Below are 16,509 nucleotides of genomic sequence, written 5' to 3' on the forward strand. Positions count from 1 at the left end.
TCACCAGTTGTTTTTTTTTTATTATGAATATGTTGTAGTTTCGCTTGTAAATTAAAGTTTCTACATTTTACTAAGTATGTTTTTGTTGGATTTACTTTCAACATTTCATGCTGTGTAATTTCACTATGAATAATGGGAAACTCGAGCAATATCAGGACAGGGGGCTCTGGTATAGAGTTCAAAGAAGGTAATGCATCTCTATTCACAGGCTGACAAAGATGTAGGTGCTAGAGCATTCTTGGAGAAGCTGAGAAAGGTGATTTCAGACTCTTTCAGAAAAGACTGCTGACAAAAAATGGCAGCACAAAGCCCTATTAGGTTGATAGGCTGTGCATTGTTGAACTCTTCTTCAACAAGGTAGGCAAAGGATGGTCTGCTCACGGGTCTGGTTAGAATTTCAGACTGCAATTCAGTGCTGCCAGGAGGGAGACTACTCAGAAGCAAAGTTCTGTGTGACAGCTTAAACTGTCAGCTGTGAAGTTTGGTTACCTACACATGTAGACATCAGCAAAGTTAAGATTATTTTTTACTTTTGGATTGCATTCAAATTTTCTGTTTCAACAGCAGATTTTATTTCAGTTTTGATGCCATTGGTTTTGGTCTGGATTTGACCAAAGACTGTGCTGGTTACACTGGTGAAGAAATCGGAGAGAGAAGAACTGGTAACAAAGGGGTTCTTTAAATCAAACAGAAGGCCCACTACCCTTCTAAAAACTACAAAGGTGAAATCATAGCCTAATAAAGTTACACTCTACAGTGGATTGTTAGGTCTTAATTAGAGCTTAATTTTGAGAGAAGTTTCATTCTCAGATGTTGGAAGAAGTCTGGGAGAGGAAAAAGGGAACCACAAGCCGTTATTGTTTTGGACAGGGCTGTGCCAGTTGCTGTGTGCCATTTGGCTGGCTGCTAAGATTCCCGTGGTTTCCCACTCTGTACGGATGTAGAAAAGAAAGTGTTTCCTAGGAGATAAGTGGTAATTTCTGCAAAAGAAGTCCTTTCTCTCACTGAAGGAAAGAAAAAAGTACTCAACAAAGAAGAACAATTCTCAGGCTTGAAGGTACTCTCAGTACGGACTGCTGGTCTTAAGACTGACAGATGGTTCCTCAGTACATGGAGAGTCCTACTGAAATACATATAAGGTGTCAGTTCACAGTGTTCTTGAAAAGCGGCTTTTCCTGCCAAGAGCCAAAATCAAGAGTATGATAAATAACAAGAAACTGAGTAAAATTCAATGTGTCCTTGCAAATTAGCAAACTGATTTTACAAAAATGAGCAGGGAAGAGAAAGATGATGTTGAGGACAAAAGGAAGTAACACTGAATTGGAGGTAATCGTCATAATCCACTACATTTCCTGTGTTGCCTGATGTTGGTCGCTTCCTCCTTTTGTTTATTTAAAAGACATCTTGGAGTTAAGGGACAAATCTTGGCTAACACTGGAAAAGGATGTCTCCAGTGAAAGGACTGAGCTGGCTTATAAAAAGATGTGTTGAATTCATTTGGTGTGCTTGAAGCAAAACAAAAGCCACCTTTGTAGTCAAAGAGCAAGTTCCTTAATTGCAATCCGTGTGCAGAGCCTCCGTGTCCACACGTCTGCAAAATTCTTCAAACATTAGTTGGTCAACCCATAGGTTGAAGGAATGTGATTCTGTTTTGAGGACTTAGTCTGATAAGGGAGGCTTTCTGTCCAGCTCATCCCTTGCTATCAGCTACAGCCTGTTATCCTTAGGCCTTGGACTTGGTGAGTATCAAACATGCTGAGCTAGATCTGGAGACTCATCAGGTAGTGTGATGTATCTAGTACGATTCCATCAGTATACTACCTTCCCAACAAACATACCAGTTCTGTATGTGTGAATAGATGCTTTTCCACCTATTAGCTTCCGATGGGTGAAGCTGTGCTCCACTGAGAATTTTACTCTGCAGGTAAAATGATCCTAAATACCTGGCTGGTGTTCTCAATGCCTTGCTGAGAGGTGATTTAGTTGATTCCATGGCTGACAGTTCATGGCTTGGTATTTGGTCATGTTCCTTTAGGAACTGAATGACCTTGAAGGCACTTCTCAGCACAATGAAAGCCTCTCAGAAGAGACTCAAACTCCAAATGGGAGTAATGCCGCTGTAACTACATGGTTTATGCTTGCAAGGTTTATTTGGTCTATAGTATTTGTGAACACATCTGCCTCTTTCGCATCCTTCAGGCTGTGGGTTTAAGGAGTGACAGTGACAACCAAAGGAAGTGTGAGCCATGGAGCCAGACATAGCAGCTCTGCCTTCATGTCTGGCAGCACTGTATGCAACTTGGCTAATTTTTAGTAATTGTATTTTCATTCCTACCTTCCAGCTGTGTGTTCTGCTTAGTGATTAGAACCATGAAAGTCCATCAGTTTTCTTTGAGTGGAAGAGGGTTCTTCAGTCTCAGTTGCTGTCCAGTCAATGAGGGGAAACTTGTACCAGGTTTAGTTTAACTACATGTGGCAGAAGGTAATGAGTCAGGTGTTTGCCTTGAAAATCCCACACTTGCCTCTAATACTCTTTTAAGGATTTATTTATTTATTTATTTATTTATTTACAGTAATTTTTACAGCAATTACAGAAACTGTGACATTTCTTCCAGTAGTAGAATCTTCCCTGAAGAAAATAAAAGCTCTGCTCATGAAGGTAGAAATCAAAGGTGAAAACAATAGCAGTCAGACTCCTGCCAAGAGCCACTTGCCTGCACTGTGATCCTGACCTTATCCAGGCAGTAATATCTTCCTTCCTGGACCTTGCAGCACGTTCCAGGAACTCGGGGACTTGTGCTGAACAATGTGTTGCTGCTGTTAGTCTGACATCAGTAACGCTGGCCCTGAGTGGGTGCCAAGAAATGTCACTCCACAATGAACTCCTCCACTTGCACTGTTATATAAACAGTGTTGGTTTCTCCTGGGGACACGAGGGCAGGAGGAGGGCAGTCCCTGTACGATTTTTGTTCTCTGAAACATCAGTAGTGGTTGTTCCCCACACCTCATTGTCATCATTGTGTCATGGTTTTGTAATTTTGTAATTTTGCTATCAGTATTCCACATCATAACATCATGTAAAGTATGGATACTTCTATTGAATGTGCAGTCCACAGAAGAAGACTACATATCCCAGAGAACAACAGGGATAACGATAAGTCACGGGACCAGGACGCTGTATAATCTCGTTCCCAGGCTGGAGTGCCCTCCTCCTTCTCTCGGACTTCTCGGAGAGTGGGAAGCGTTCCAGCCGTGTCGCATAGAGTTCACAGTAGGCCTCTCTGTTTTCGGGGACTCTCTCTCTCTCTGTTTGTTCGATTTGTTAGCCTCAATTATATTATATTGTGTTATCTTGTATTTCGATATCATATCCGCAGGCACCGAACCCCAAGGGGCCGCACACGCTCCGCCTCACTGCTCCGGTGGCCCAACTCTAGCTCGGTCCAGTCCCAGGCTCGGCGCAGCTGCTAGTCCGATGGCAATGGAAATTATAATAATTGATCACAGACTGTTACAGATTTCTTTGTTCTTTCTCCACACCCACTGCTGCATTTGACTAGTCTTTAAAAAATCTGTCATGGGTTACTTAGATTTACCTATGCCCGTGACAGGGGAAGCCACCCCGTGGGCCCCCCCCGGGGCCCAGAAAGGAGGGGGAAAAAGGGGAATGGGATAAAAACAGCGGCAATCTAAGGAGGAAAAACTTATTTTACTAAATATGATATCGAAATACAAGACTCCTCACAAATTGAGGATTACCCCTGCAGTTTCCTTAAATGACAGCATTCCCTGTCCCTTCTCTATCACAAGGAACTATCCACTCCCTGCACTGAATCTAGTTTAAAGTGCTGGTAATCAATCCAACCAGCTTGCTCCCCAGCATGCTTTTGCCCCACCTGCTCTGTCACATTCTGTCTGATGTCCACATACCTGGTCTCTCAAAGGCCTGCCCAAGATCACAGTAACCAAAACCTTGATCTGACACCATTACCTGAGCCAGTAATTTACCTGGCCCATTCTCCCTCTTCATTTCTCAGCCCCCAGTCAGCAGTACAGAGAAGACTACTTGTGTTCCTGCTCCCTTTAACATCTTCCCAAGGGATTCAAAGTCCCTTTTAATGTTCTGTAATTTCCTTTTTGCAGCCTCCTGGGACCCTACTTGAATGAGACCTTGAGTGGGTAGTAGCCTTCTATTTTATCAGAGGCAGTAGAGTCTTCTTAACATCTGTGACATGTGCCCCCAGATAACAGCAAACTGCTCTGGAGAGGTTATTTTTGGTGGCAAATTCGGGGCCTCAGTGCCTCCCAGCAAGGAGTCCCAATTACCAAGGCTCGTCAGCTGTTTTTGGTGGCACTAGTTTTAATAGGACTCCTTGGTTGGCCCTGCCCTGCATGCTTGTTGTATGCAGTGGAAGCAGGGACAGGTAGCTGGGAAGGGGCCAGGGATGCCGTCTGGACATGCATGGGATCAGGAAGGCTGAGGCACAGATGGAACTGAACTTGGCGAGGGATGTAAAAATAACCAGAAGGGAGCCTACAGGTGCACTGGGCAGAAGTGACAGACCTGGGAGAGTGCACTCCCTCTGATAAATGAGGAGGGAGAACTGGCTTTAACCAACATGGAGAAGCGCAAGGTACTCTATGAGTGCTTTGCTGTCTGGATTCTGCTGGAGATATTCTTCCACCTGGCTCCTGGCTTGTACCAGCTGGAGAGAGCACAAAGGGCCACCAGAAGTTATCTCATAAAGGAATGGCCAACCTGCAGAAAAGGCTCCAAAGATCCCCCTCCCAATCATGGCCAGGTTTACAACAGAGACTTTACCCTCGGCTTCCTGTTAATGAATCACCACCGAAGACCTGAAAGTGATTCAGCACACCCATTAAAATCACAACCCTCCACACTTGTTTCAAGCATATACCCCTTAATTTCTATGATGACAAACCTTATGACATATAGTAGCTGTTTGCCCCACTGCTTCAAGTACCCAGGAGGAAAAGAACACAAATGCATGCTGGCCACTTGTCTGATCTCAGGGCAGACTGAAGGCACCAGAAGGAGAGATGGAAGTGAGCAGAGGAGGACTGTAGCAAGTCATAGAGGCAAGGAATGAGGTGGAAAGCAAGTCAAGAAGGCCAACAGAATAAAACAAAGATGTACCAGATATGAAAGTTTATTAAATACCAAGTTGGAACATAAATATCTGGAATTAAATATAGCATATTAGTGTCATAAAATACATTCATATAAAAAGGTGCAGTACCAATTGGACAGAAGGTTGAAACATTAATTTTCCTTCTTCCCACTATGAACCGCTTCAGGTTCATCATGTGTTCATCTACCAACTGTGAATGTCTTAAGATGAGTCAAATTCTAATGCAAAATCCAACAAGGATATCAAGTCAGAAATATCAAAAAGGTCACATTAAAGCTTTCTTGGCACTGCTACACACGCACAGTATTTTTAAACCCTAGGTGCGTGAAACTGACAGCAATGTAAAGTGCATTCTTCTCCAGCTTAATCACTGCTAAAACTTCCACTTAACCAGCAGAAATATTCACAGCATCAGGACGGAAACAGCTGGCAGGAATCCAATCAAAATCTCCTATGCGTTAAAATAACACTGGAGACTCTACCACAAACAGTGGAAGGGTTAAATAGAACCAAAGAAATGCTTCTGGTAAAACCTTCAACAAAAAACATGGAGCAAAATAATGTGTCAAAAACATTTTGACAGTTCCGTCAAGTTCAAGAACCAACCTTACTCAGTCTGACAGTAATTAAAAATAGATATGGTTCTTATCCTGAGTGCAAAATAAACTGACTACCCCTCGGTGACCAACAGGTAAGTGCAGAGTGTCAACCTATTTAATATATTTAAAATTTATATTCAAACCGCAGTAAAGATGTTTCCACACTAAGCTGCAGGATGGGAAGTCACAGACCTCCTATGTAAACAAATGATCTCCAGTACTTTTCCCTTTACATTTTAAATAAAAATATATTTAGATCAGGTAATTTTGGTTTAAAACATCCCGGTACTCCTGTACCGCTCTGCAAAGGGGATCCTGGTCAACATTGAGATTTTTTGAAGATCCATAAGTAGATTTCATTGGAGAAGCTCTAGCAGTTTCAAGCTCAGCGGTGGCTGGAAAGAAAAGAAACAAGATTGACGATGTTACTTTTACAGTAGATTGAGTCAAATCAGTCACTGTAAAAACATTACTGATAACTGATCAGGCTACGCTCTACAGAGATATTTAAAAACTTCCAAGGAAAACACAAATCAAAAAGGACAGGCATAAAGGAAGAAACATTTTTTCACATTCAATGATCAGCCAATACAATTTTTAAAGCTAGTTAAAGAAATTCCAGGTTTTAGAAACACAGAATGGTTTGGGCTGGAAGGGACCTTTTAAGATCACCCAGTTCCAATCTCCCTTCTATAGGCAGGGACAGCTCCCTCTAGACCAGGTTCCTCAGAGCCCCATCCGGACTGGCTCTGAATGCCTGCAAGATGGGGGCTATGCACAACATCTCTAAGCAACCTGTTCCAGAGTCTCACCACCCTTACATTAGGAAGTAAAGAGTTTCTTCCTAATATCTAGTCTAAATCTACCTACTTTCAAGTTTACAGCCATTTCTCCGCATCCTGTTATTACATGCCCATATATATATATGAAAGTTTCAGCCTTAACTTTAACTGCCAGGGATGTCTTAACTTTCCCTGGCTAAACCCTCTTTCGTTCATGGAAACACATCTTCGATGGAAGCAGAAAAGGATTTTCAGTACTTCCATCCATCAGCCTTTTCCAGACAAGATCCCCAGACCAAGCAAATACTACGGCTCCTACTACACATGTAATTATGTTTGAATATGCAAATGAGCACATGGCAATGGGTTTCTGTCTATTCAGGGAAATTGGAAGAGCTGTGAAGCAACAGCTGGATTCTCAAGGGCTCCCTGCTTCAAAATAACTCTAGGAACAGCAGCAGTGACTCTGGCAGAATGCTAATTGTGAAACAGTATGAATTCTTCTCTGAAGACCTGGCCTTTTATTAGAGAACAGGCTTTACACTGCATATTAAAAGCAATCAGTTCATGCTGTGTTTGCCTATATATTGCTGAATGATTTTTACCTAAAGAAAGGCTATCTTTTCCACTGATTCTTCTTTATCCAAAGACAAGTATGACAACGTGTCAGGTACAAAAAAAAGCAATGAAAAAGAGCGAGCAAAAATTAAGAACACCAGAAAATGTATATGGTATATTTGAAGTGCTGAATGCAATGAATGTATGCAGAAAGAGAAGTAGTGACAGAAGTCCATAAAAATCTTATTTCTGGCCTTTTTTTTTGTTTTTTTACATTTGATGTTTGTGCCTGAGGATGAAAGGTGACTTGAACTTAAGCCAAGTGTATCTGTGCGGGGGAGATGGTTTGCTCTCCATGCTTTTTCTCAAAAGTAGCTGCAGAACATTCTGAAGAGTATATTGGTTAGCAGGAAGTTTTCCATTAAAACTCTCTAAGTTAGAGTTAAAAACAGCCCCACACTGTGCTTCAAACAGCACAAATCTTGACAACTTTTGAAAATAATTACATAGAAGTTACGAACAGTCATCATCTTCCTTAAAAACACTGATATCAGAGTAGCATATTACCTTGCTGAAGTTCCTTATTGATTTTTTCCTCCAATTCCTTCTGTACCTAGAATTATAAATAACACATGCATTATAAATAACACTGCACATTTTATTAAGTAACATAAACCAGCTTGGATCGCTAGAAAGGAGCATTTGCCCCTCGCTCTCCCAGGAGATGTTTATTTACTGTCATTTACTCTGAATGCAAAGTTTTCATAAGGAGAAATTAGACCTTTTAAAGGGCCACAGTCCAAACACCGTATGCGATCATTTACATTTGAAGATATTTGCGACTCCTGTGTTATTTTCCATCAGGTCTTTAACGCATAGAAGTAATTGTCAAAACAGACAGCATATAGCTTCCAGACTCATGTAATTAGCAAATACAGTTAAGTGCTTGGAGCATGTGGCTTACGCGGAGAGGCTGAGAGCATCAGGACTGTTAAGCCTGGAGAACAGAAGGCTTGTGGTCTCACCTACAGGTGTAATTATCTGACTGTGGGATGCAGCATAAAGAAGACAGAGCAAGAAATTTCTCGGTGGTGCCAAGTAAAAGAACAAGAGGAACAGGCAGAAGTCAAAAGAGTGGAAATTTATAAGACTGCTAAAAATCAGGAGTGCAGACAGGAAATAAAATCAGAAAGGAAACAGAAACTGAGAGACGGAATGGGAAGTAGGTGTTCCCTTTCTTATGCTACCAGTAGGAAAACTGGTTTCATGAATCCATGCACTCACGCTGGTTGCAGCTAGCAGAAGTCACTATTATTTCCTGCACCCACTTTTCAGAGCTGCATTTCTTTCTCTTGTTTGTAATCAGTGCAATTTGTTTTTTCAAACAGTTGCATGGACAAAGTAATTGATACCAGCATTTTGAATAACGGCGGCATAAAGTATTTTCAGCTTCTTATCCTTGAAGCTTTATCAAAGCTTTTGCAAAATCAAAGCCAAAATCTACACGAGCTTCCTCATCCCAGGAGATGCTCACACTCTACTTCAGATAACCTCCCTTACTTTGAAAAACACCAAATGTGCACTGAGAGCTTTACATAAAAACAAAAGTGCAAGATGACTACACGAGGCAAACTCCAATTAAAGTTCCTTAGTTTCCAGTTATTATGAACTTTACTGTCAGGAGAACTTGTAATCTCCTCCATCCAAGAAGGCAGCACTTAGTTTGAATTTAATGGCAATACAGAGGTGTTTTTTTTTGTTGGTTTTTTTTTTTTTTCCCAATAGAAGGAAACAGATTACTGGAAAAATCTGAGGTATAACTGAAGCAAAGACAAGGCTCAGAGTCAGGTAAACTCTTGTCTTTTTAAGTAGCCTGGTGAACAGGCCAAGTACTAAGCAGCACAACTGGCAAAGTACTTCAAAGCTATTGCAGAAGTTGCAATCATGTATAAATTGCTGCAAAATATTATAAAGCTGTCAAGACTTGAAGAGTAGGTTGTTGTTTTCTCAGGTAATAATACATAGCAGGAAGCACAAAAAGAAATGTTTACTAGGCACAGCATGCATCCCACAGCAGACTGTATAGGAAGAAGCAAAGCAATCATACTCACATCATCCTAGTTTTAAAGGATGTCTTTGTTAGTATTAATGTACTAAAAGAAACTAAAAATGAAGATCAGTAAGGAAAAAAACAACGTGGCTTGACCAGAGATGTCTGATGGGCTGAGCAAAGATGTCAAAGTTATCCATTTCAAGTATGTCATACACTTATGCACATTCTATACAGTAAAGTTTAATAAATAGCTTAGCTGGGAACTTCCAATGCCACAGCAGCTGCTTATTAAATTTTCTCTAGTTGAAAAAAAAGAAAAAAAAAAACAAAACACACAAAAACCTTACATAAGTACATAGTTATGTGTATATACAGTTAGATAGTTCGTCATTTAGATGTCAGTATTTTCGCTGTCTGAGCACTCTAGGAATTCTGTACAATCTTAATGACCTAAAGTCTTCATCACTGAAGAGTATTTCACAATGCTTACCTTATCCATGTACACTTCAACTTTTTTTCTTGCCAATAATGCAATCCCAGCAGCATCTAGGAAGCATTCCCCTTGGCTGGAGCTTCTGTTTAGTGCGGAATTGTTTCTGAGATTTCCCAGTTCAGCTGAATATTTTCCTGGACTTGCAGGAGGACCTCCACTGACAGTGCTGCTCGCAATTAAAGATTTGTTTCTTTGGCGTTCCTCAAAGAGCTTACAATTGGCTTCTGCAAGTCTCTTGGTTGTTCTGAAATATTTAAAAACACACAAAGAATTATCTTTGATAATATTTTTGCAGAGTCACTTCTTCCAGGTCTTTGACTACTATTCAGCTTTTGAAAAGAGAAGGCATTAGAAGTCCAAAATGAGAGAGGCCCAAAGGCCATGTGTTAAAATGCTATCAACTTCAAACATGGGCCAGTGATGCCATAACTAGTGGTGTGACTGCTAGAACACTGAAGTGAAATGATGGTGGTTCCAAAAATAAAGGAGAAAGGTTTTAGAGGGTTACGCTTACATCCATAGTGCTGACAAGACACAGAAAAAGGATTTTAGGAGGAAACAGTACAAGGTTTTTCATGCAAGCTACTGCTACTTCACGTCTTGTTACCACTCCAAAAAAGCACGCACTTACCTTTCCAGCTTATTTGCTAGCCTTATTCTCATTTTCATTTCTTCACGATGCAGCTCTTTGTATTTTCCCAGTTCCGCAAGCATAGATTCGTTTTGAAAAATATTGTCTTTGGTATTTTTTATTTTGTCCAACTCACATTCAACCTCTTTTATTCTGCACTTCAGCTGGTCTCTCAGCGAGGCATGATGATTTTCTCTGATTTGTTCTATCTTGTCTTGTGAGGCTGCCTGGACCTGAAGCAGATAATACAATTTCAACCATTGCAAAGAAAAAGTGAACTGCATCTCCCTATACGGTTGCCCATAACCAATTTAAAGGGCCCAGTTTTACTCAACTGAGTCAACTGGACCTTTTCACTACTATCAGCAATCAAGGCAAAACCCTGGAACCAACACGTTAAATAACTGTTTTCATCCAGACAGATCTGCTCTTAGCAATATTACTTATGGGAGCAGCTACTAAAAGAATGCTATGGCTGAAGGACAGGGCACACAAAAAGGATTCTACAAAGAAATTATGAGAATCCCATCCCCACTCTTTCTGCCCCACGGTAACTTCAGTGACTTCTTCCCTGAGCATTTTATCCTGTACAATGATAAAACATAACCTGTGCGTATGGCCAAGCCATCTCTAAGTTATAGCATTCATGTGATGAACAGCAATAACAAGATGACCAGATGGCCATAGCTTCTTCTAAGAACTGCAAAACAGAAGTCTGTCAAGGGACGGCTATTAGCTTGGGGACCTGCAGGCAAATTACACACACAAAAGCACTTTCGCCAAACAATTTTCCATTCTTCCACTTCCCTTCAGGAAATATAGAAGTATGGCACTAACACAAAAAACCAAAGTACGAACAAGAAATGGCAAAAAGAAGTTACATAATAAAAACTATAGACATACACAACAAATTCACTTACCTGCAAAAACAAATTGACTTCTTGAAGTTTTTGATTTATTTCTTGTGCAGCTCGCTCTTCCACTTCTTTCTTGTATCGTTCGATTTGGTTGTAAGTCATCATGTGCACATTGTGGACAGCCTCCAGATGTTGTCTCAGGTTTGCCACCTCTTCTTTCAGCTGGCATCTGGTCTTCTCTAGTTTTTCATGTTTTTTCATGTTTAGAGCCAGCAGTTCTTGCAAATAATGGTTTTGTCCTTGTAGTTGGACGCATTTTTTACACTCTAAATCCAGCTGATGAGAAAGTTCAGTAACCTACAGACAGTAATAAAATGAACTTAGAGGGGTGTAAAATTATTCTCTGAAAATTTATGAAGGGGAAGACCATCAAGTCTGTAACTGTCATCTGCTGACTCAGTACCCGAGTCAAAGGAAAGACAAGATCATCTTTTAAGGGAAGAACAACTTTTAAGTTCTTGCCAATAGGGTTCCTTGACTTACAACCTTCCTCAGTTCTGCAGCAAGTAAAAGATCAACAAGTAGCAAACTAGCAGAATTTCACTTACGGGAGTGTGCTGAAAGGCACTAGGGCCATTCTTTTGTGCACTGCTCTACTGCTCGATGGAAATCAAACCACTCTATCCAGACAGCAGAAAGAATGCCTATCATGCTTCAGGGGGAATGTTCCAGTACAGAGTTAACTAGGCACAGGAAACAAGTACTCCTCCTGCCATTGCTCTTGAAAGCTTTGTAAACAGTGCTTCAAAAAGCAGCTTCCACAGCAGTGGTAAAGGAAGGTATTTTCTCTCTAGGTCAAATCCAGTGTCTGGTTGCAAGAATATGTACAAAATATGAGATGTTTCAGTAGTTTCCAAGGTCAACTGTGAAGCCAATTTTCTCTCCCAGAAATATAACTTTTCCATACCTACTGAAAAGAATATTACAAGTCTCTAGAAATTAACATGACCCAAACAAAACAACAACAACAACAACAAAAACAAACAAACAAACAAACAACAACAACAAACAAACAAACAACAACAACAACAAAAAAACACCAAAAAACCCAAAAAGAAACAACAAGAACTTGCCTTTGTTCTTGATTTTTCAACTTCATTCACCATTTCAGAATACCTGTTCTTCATTTCTCCCTGGAAATTGAACTGGAAGTCTCTTTCTTTGGCTTCATGCATCTTTAGTTTTTTCACAGCTTTCTTCAAAAGGCTCTTGAACCTGCACAACAAATCAGTCAAGAAAATAAGCAAAGGAACTAGGTATCTATTTGTCACGCTTGTACAAGAAAAGCATAGCTACGGCTTGCTTCATTTTTAACATGCTCAACAGGCCAAAAGTTAATAAGAAAAACCAGCATTTCAATGCAATAGATCACCTGGAGGGTCCACATTTCACCTCAACAGAGGAAAAAAAGACTTCCCTCCCAGAAGTGCAAGGCAGCCTACATTTGCTCTTCTTATGGCAGCTACAGAAAACCATAGGCTCATGTACCAGAACTGTCTTGCAAGAACTGATGTGAGATCTGAATTTGTTCAGAGTTAAACACACCTACTTTTACATGCAAGTTCCTTAAAGCCTGACTTCTAACCTACATGAGCTCTCTTTCAAGTACTAGTGAACCATACCTGTCACATTCCTTCTGCAGTTCAGTATTTCTTTCCCTTTCCTGGTCAAGACATGCTTCAAGTGGTCGTTTCAATTCTATCGGCTTCTTCACATTCTTTCTTTCATTCTCACACTTTCAAAAAACAAACAAACAAAAATACATGATACACTCAGCACAGGACAGTACACATAGCAACTGCAGATAGCACATATCCATCCCTTTGCCACATTCAGCAGAACACTGAGGCACAGGATTCTTGTAAACATTTAAATCACTTCAGGCTTCACACAAGCGGGCCAAGACCTAGGGATACCAATTAACGCCCCTGCTGAAGCAAATGCTCCTCTGCCCCCTTATTGGGCTTCGTCCCAAAAAGCTGGAAAAAAGATGCTAGAGAACAGCTTCCGCAGTTCCTCTGCTAATAGGTCAGCTTGCACAGGTAGCCACAGCCCTGGAAAACACTGCACACTCTACAGCATTCATTCCAATGACCAGCAGGCTCTTGTGGAAGAGTCTGCTTTTCTGGAATTCACCAGTGTCTTCTCAGTCATTACTTCCATATCTTATTTGTGGGTGTTTACTAATTTAGTTGCTGTTCCTCATGGTGTTTTTTCAGACAAACTACAGGAGAACTGGCAACTAGTTCTGTAGTTTGCATTTGCACCTTATTTATTCTGCAAGGTTTTTAAGCTCCTGTTATTCTGAAAACATGCAGCAGTTCCTCCGTACACTGCACTGAAAATAAGGGGTGTTTTAATCCTGCTTGGAAATCAAGGGGTCAGACAATAACCAGAAGGAAATAAAATAAAGAACACAGGAACTGCTGCCTTGCTCCATGTGCTCAACTGGTATCAAACCACACCGTCTTTCTGATAGCACAACTCCGAGATATTCTCTTGGCTTTTATTCAATTCCTTCATGACACCCAAATCACAATAGTACTCAGGGCCTGAGTAGCAGGGATATAAAATCAGAGTATGTAAGAACTCAAGAAAATGTCAGCATTGCTCTGGGTATTGGCTAGGTGTTAGGGACTGTTTTCTGGGCTCACTTCTAAAATCTCAGCATTTTCCCTACTCAGTTTAGCAATATGGTCTTCAAGGTGGGCTCTCGACTTTCGATCTTCCTCGCACATCATGCATGAGCCTCTGGATGTCATAGCCAACATATTCTGATTTTGTATCTATGGAAACAACAATGACAAAGGGAATGCCAAGATAACCAGAGAGACAACACTGCACATAAACTGCATTATAAACTAGTAACTCAAATGGAGGCAGGGCTAAGCTCTCACCACTAAGGATCTATAGTGAATGTTACACTGAGTTTATAAAAGATGGCTCGAGAAGCACTGTCAAGAATAGCACTTAATGCTAGTGGAAAAAGTGAATGCTCTCTATGCGATAAAATGAGGTTACATCATTTGGAGATAAGAAGACACACATACAACATTAACTCACAGTTTTCTTAAAATTCCCTACACTTACTGACTGTGAAATAACTGCAGATCTCCTCAGAGCAAGAAAATGTTTTCAGAACAGCAATGTTACTTATCCTTTTACACAAAGGAGCAAAGATTTGCATCACAGATGCATTTGTGTGTAAACAAGTTTGCTTATTCAGTTCCCTTTGTAAAGAATGAAAGTTGCCTACATGCTTTGAATAGCACATTTTAAGAAAAAGAGAGACATCCCTGACGTACAGAAGGACATAAAAACCTGAGCTTAAAGGCTTATATGACAAACTCATAAAACTTCCTCATGTGTCTTTACAGGATATGTTAAATGTCGGTTCTCCCTATGTGACAATGTATGGGTAAAATACAGAAGTGTTAAAAATGCTAAAAACCTTCTAATTGGTATATCACCAAAAGAAGATGACAGGAAAGGAACCTGGAAAAGAACTCGGACTTTTCTGGTGCAGATAATCAACAGCTTTTCCCTTCCACTAGATCCTTCTTATTCTCCCTATAGCAGCTTAATTTTCCAACAGCAAACTAATTAAAGAATATTCCAAGGTTACACAAGATGCTAAGCCATGCATGCGCACCAGCTGCTTCCCAGCTGCCTGCCACTGACTGCACAGCATTACTTCACCTAGTTGTTCTTTCCTTACCTCAGCCCCCTGCGGGGCAGTAAAGTACCAACACATATTCACAAATGGAAAAAGAACCTAATGAGCTCAGGTGGAAACTATGACAAAGCTCTGAAGATAAAATAGATTTCTCACATCCAGGTTTCCCCTCCCAGATCTCAACCACACATCTCCCTCCTGCTGACACTGTCCGTCCTATCCATCAAAAGAATCATGCTGATTAACACAAACATTTTCATACTACTGCAAAGACAGAAATGGCAGCAGTGAAAGGTGGAGATTTACAACCTTTACCTTATGGGAAAACTCTCAAAACTGGAGAATAGACCATCAGGATTTTCAGAGTACCCTACAGTCACACCACAGCTCAGATGACTCAGCTCCCCTATGATCCCCAGGAAAACCACATAACTTCCCCACGAAAAATATCTAAATAGGCTCAGAAGCTCACATAAAAAAATAAAAAATAAATAAATAAAAGGGAAGTTTATGACTGGCTTACTGAGGCTTCAGTTCTCTTGTCCTGGTGTTGCGCAGCAGCTTCCACTCTGGCATTTTCCATTTCAAGCCTTAAAGAGAAGCACAGATCTTATTAGACAAATCCATAATAGCGCACACTGCAAAAGAATGGTGTGAAAGAATGCTATTTAAAGCAAGAGCTTCTTTTAAAATCATGTTTTACCCTGATGATGCAACAAGGCAATTCTGATGTTTTCAGAGAATCCCAGAAAGCAAAACCTTGCTTCACTCTGTTATTTTCTTACCGTTGGACATGTTCTTCCAGCTGCTTTATTGTAGAACTGCTTCTGGAAGCTGCTAACAGAAGGTCTTTCATTTTTTGGTTAGAAGCTGATATTTGTCTTTCCTTATTATCTAGGTCAGTCTTCAAATCTTGAATGCAACGCTCATATTGAATACGCTGTTTTTCAGAGTCATGTAACTGTAAAGTAGCAATGAGAATCCTCAGCAGCCCGGTTAGGTTCAGTATAGAGAGCTCAGTGAGCACTGAAGAATTTGGATATTGCATGTATCTACATACACCCCCTACCCAAAGTACTGGAATCGTTTCCAATTCATTCAAGCCTTCATTTCTCTTAGCAAATGAACAATAACAGATGATATTTCATCATCTGTGACCCTGGCCTCTCCCATCTGTACAAAGGATTTTCTATAACACCATTATGAGCATTGACACTGCCAATCCTACCTTCTCAGTGACTTGTGACATCCTGAAATTACTTGTTTGCTATTCTATCGAAAATATTAACCAAAAAACCTCATCCTTTTCCTAAAGTGATTTCACAGCTCATTAGTACGTTATTACGGTAGATGTTTCAGAAAAAACCCACAACTCTCACAGAGAGCAAAAAAGAAAAACTCAAATTCAGCTGTCCAGTATTTCTACTTTTTCTCAGAAATCAGACACCAAACTTGGCCAAACCAAAAGCGATAACCTGCTGAGACACCAGGTCATTTTGCAAAGCAGCTTATCAAATACAGATCTTCTCCAGTTAAAGACATAATGACTTCGTGTCGAAGACCACCCAGTCATGGACACCAAGTGCACAGAACAATGCAGTTCATATACTTGTCTTTAAATCTATACCCCTGAATTTATTTCTAGGA

General features: G+C 40.5%; 1 pseudogene across 1 annotated transcript in view; it reads right to left on the bottom strand.

Annotated features, from left to right (window-relative positions):
* Positions 1-5,155: 5,155 nt before the first annotated feature.
* The window catches only part of LOC146757170 (uncharacterized), a 55,185-nt pseudogene continuing 43,831 nt past the window's right edge, over positions 5,156-16,509 (bottom strand). Inside the window, exons 25-33 of the transcript XR_014937087.1 lie at positions 15,648-15,823; positions 15,386-15,452; positions 12,809-12,921; positions 12,260-12,401; positions 11,190-11,483; positions 10,270-10,502; positions 9,636-9,882; positions 7,660-7,705; positions 5,156-6,147 (exon numbers count right to left, since the gene is read on the bottom strand). The product of XR_014937087.1 is annotated as an uncharacterized LOC146757170 (transcript). The remainder of the gene's footprint in view (positions 6,148-7,659; positions 7,706-9,635; positions 9,883-10,269; positions 10,503-11,189; positions 11,484-12,259; positions 12,402-12,808; positions 12,922-15,385; positions 15,453-15,647; positions 15,824-16,509) is intronic.

This window comes from Coturnix japonica, chromosome 24, assembly GCF_054131305.1.
Source record: "Coturnix japonica strain WE chromosome 24, WE-NBRP24, whole genome shotgun sequence".
NCBI classification, from domain to species: domain Eukaryota; kingdom Metazoa; phylum Chordata; class Aves; order Galliformes; family Phasianidae; genus Coturnix; species Coturnix japonica.